This window comes from Triticum dicoccoides, unplaced genomic scaffold (assembly GCF_002162155.2).
Source record: "Triticum dicoccoides isolate Atlit2015 ecotype Zavitan unplaced genomic scaffold, WEW_v2.0 scaffold125576, whole genome shotgun sequence".
NCBI lineage: Eukaryota > Viridiplantae > Streptophyta > Magnoliopsida > Poales > Poaceae > Triticum > Triticum dicoccoides.
Genome location: NW_021188044.1, coordinates 1 through 3,632, shown reverse-complemented (window position 1 = coordinate 3,632; position 3,632 = coordinate 1). Strand labels below are relative to the sequence as shown.

General features: G+C 40.9%; 1 long non-coding RNA gene across 1 annotated transcript; it reads right to left on the bottom strand.

The window, feature by feature from the left end:
* Positions 1–12: 12 nt before the first annotated feature.
* LOC119343389 lies at positions 13–3,071 on the bottom strand. The gene is made up of 3 exons (XR_005166069.1): positions 2,937–3,071; positions 2,178–2,313; positions 13–706 (listed from the first exon to the last, which is right to left on the bottom strand). It is a non-coding gene; the product is annotated as an uncharacterized LOC119343389 (long non-coding RNA).
* Positions 3,072–3,632: the final 561 nt, after the last annotated feature.

Genomic DNA, 3,632 nt, shown 5'->3' with positions numbered 1-3,632 from the left:
CACCAGCCTGATCTACCAGATAAGAATGCTTGATATCATTAAACAAAATAATAATTTATGGGCAAGGAAGAATATAACAGCTATGAGAAAGAAATCTCTAGAAATAAATAATTAATGCAACGAATAGGGATGTTAATAATCGAGTTTACCGTGAATTGTCTGTCAGAGTAGGTATTTGAAGCTGATCAGGCTGTAGGAATACACAAACAAAAGAGAGATAGTGGCAAAGGTACTGATATGGTCATCAATGTTTACATATATAAAATCTATCAATCTGACTTGGGGCTCCAGAATGAGGAGTAACCCTCCCAACTATAATAACAGAAATTTAAAGGACACTCTGCATGTCTACGCAATCAAAGATGCAAGCATACAAGAACTAACGGTACTCTGAATGCAACATACGTAGGTAGAACAACACATCATATAAGATAAAAATAAGTAGAGAAATATCTATCACATATAGTAATTAAATGGTGATAAATTACATGAAAGGTAGAAATTACAGATATAATAATAGCTACAGAACCTGGTGTAACCTGCAAGATCTGGATGCATTTCTTTGTTTTTGAGATTACATATAAATGATGATGGTGAACATATCAGCGGATGCGATGGTCGCCGTCCCCTGCCGAGACATTCTCGCCTAGCCACTCCACTGCGCCCCAGTGCCACCTATCCCGCCTCACCCACCGTCGCGCCCAGTCTGCAACATTATCATAATTAAGTAACTTATTATGCTCATATACCAAAAATTATGTCCTCCCGAGTTCCATGAACCAGCCCCATTCTATATGCTACAGTCATGTCGTTGCCATAGATTACAAGAAAGTACGCTAGTTAATTCCTACAACGACCTAAATAGCAACAAATCGAGTAGCGCCGACTGATACATAGCGCGCAGGCAAGCAACAACGTTCCACCCGCTGTGACGTTCATAGAAATAAATGTGGAGAGCACAAATCAGGCTAAACCAAACAAGGATAAAAAGTTTGCACTCTCATGCATGATCCGAGCCAAATCACAAGTCATTCAGTCAAGTGTAGGCTTTTGTACAAGAGCACAAGCATGCACCAAGCTTTCATAACAGATCCCCAAACTGGCTGGTACAAGCAAGTTTGAATCAGATCACAAGGTAATGAAAAGATAGGATAGCTACCCAAACATGGTTGATTTGAAACTGAAGAAAGTTTCCCTTCATTTCCTTAAATTTCTTGCACAAGTCAACCATGTTATCATTCCTAGCACACCAGAGATCTTGGACCGGCTCCCAAAATTTAAGTGTGTTACTTATGCTAAGATAAGAAAACTGAACGCTAATAAAGCCTCCAGCAACTCGAGAAACTCTTCAAAGAGCTCTGATTAGTTTCACCAGATTTTCTATAAATTAAGACTGTTATCCAATTATTCCTTGCACAAATAAAATAATAGGCTGTGGGGCACCTTAACCTATATATAAATGTGTTAACAGATGCAGCATTAAACTTTCTCTTGGCGAGGATAAACTGAGGACCATGATGATAAAATAATACAAAATAAAAGCAGAAGCAATTCGACCTCTTTTGATTTGACCCCAAACATATTTGAATGCCTTCTTAGCAGCATATGTTAACTCCAGCAGCAATGCACGACATTCAACACCATTATTCGTTGCAATACCCAAACACTCTCATAGTTGAGCAATCTTCGGTTAAAGTAACTAACCACTAAGAAAAATACCAGCATAGTAACTGTTGGTGTACATATATACCACAGATCCATCCAAATGCCTTATTATTACACCAGCGCCTGGTTTCCCAGGATTTCCATTGCAAGCACCATAAAATTCAAGAATGCAGGACAGCTATAAAGACAAGGTCCAGTGATGAGAACAAGCCAACATTTCCTCAGCGAAGATAAGTTGCAAATATGCCTATCTCTACTACCTAAAAAAAGAGTAAGGTTCAAAGCAAGCAATCAAACCTCTCACTCCGAACAACTTTTTTTAATTTCTTTTACCTTTAGCGGGCTAATCAAGCATCAAAAAATTCTCATTAACATGTTTGCGCTGATGATTCTATTGATTATTGACTCACTTTCAAACCATTATTTGTCAGATCAATAGGCATTTAATTGACAACAATGCAAATTAGAACTTAATTGAGAAAATGATTAAGAGGAAGAAGGGGACATCTTACCGATTGAAAGAAACGCAAGAGTGAGGGACGACGGAGACGCGCAAACAGCAACAATTTTTTTATTATTCAGTACTGCTACCAAAAGGTCATTCTATGACAAAGAACTCATTGGGGAACAGCAGTTGCACCGGGTTACCTGGTATAAGACCAACATATTGTTCCCAAAAAGAAACATAAGTTGCAATTTTATAAGATGGAAAAGCATACAAAATAAAGAAAGAATTGGGATATACATCCACATGGGTTGCTAAATAAAGTGTATGCACAATTAGTGAAATTCATCTAAAAACTAAAGTATGCAGAGAGCAAGACAACATGTGAGATAATTAACCTAACCTACGGTCTACTTGTGATGTATTTGGGGCTGTGCAAGAGACCTCTTTCCCTTGCAATGAACAAGGCCCAACTTTGAAAGCGGTGATACAAAATTTAATGTAATGATCAAAAAGCACAATTTGGAGAACACTTAGATTCCACAAATCCAGCTAGATAGAAGCAACTCAAAATAAAAATGGTCTGAAATTAAAAAACTCTTGTTCGACAACCGCTAGCCCCGGCCTCCCCAGCCTCCGCTCCGGCGTCTTGGCAACACCGCTCTAGGACCTTGTTCGGGCTGTATGCTTCTACTTGGCATAATATTTGCTTCTTCAACAATAAATTTTCATTTACCTAGTAAGAGAGATAATACGAGTTGCAAGTAGCAACTGCAAGTAATTGCAGGATGTAGTAGATGTTAGGAATATGAAGTATAGCACTGACCCAATTGGATGCCCTGGCCTTGTGCTTCTTGGAGACAACCCAATGCACCTGCCCTTGCCATCAACCATGGGCAGGCCGTACTGGGTGGCAAAGAGTGTGTTGATCCCTGCCAGACATCACCTTCTCGAGCGTTGCCATGTGACTCATCTGCAGTAGACCAAACCCAATCCCGATTCAATCACCACAAACCGTCAGATACATGAGTATGTATGGGTGGGCTTCAGTTACAAATATGTGGGGGGAAATTAAGCACCGGCTACAACAAATGTAAATATTCCGAGATGTTCATGGCATTATAGTGCACAAGATTATTTTTTACGACATGAAGAGATAAGATCCGGGTAGCATGAATGACCACCTTAACTGATTGGAGATTGCAAGAGCTTAAATTGATCCAGGGATGTATCACTTTACGAATCCAAGACCTGGGAGAGGATGCAATAGGGAGTGAGCATAGATGGGAAAAGAGAGGGAGAGAGGGAAGGGTTGGGGCAAGCTTACCTTGGCTGGTTGGCAGCAGCCGAGCTCGCCGTCGGTTGACGCAAGCGCCGGTCCCCAAGCCATGCCCACCACCGCTCCCACCGCCTGTAGAAGCCGCTCGCTCGTCACCGTCCTACATCGCTCGAGCCACTGCTAAGACGCATAATTTTGCCCCTAGGCTTCTCTTTCTCCTCCTGATCCAGGAGGTAGTCTCCG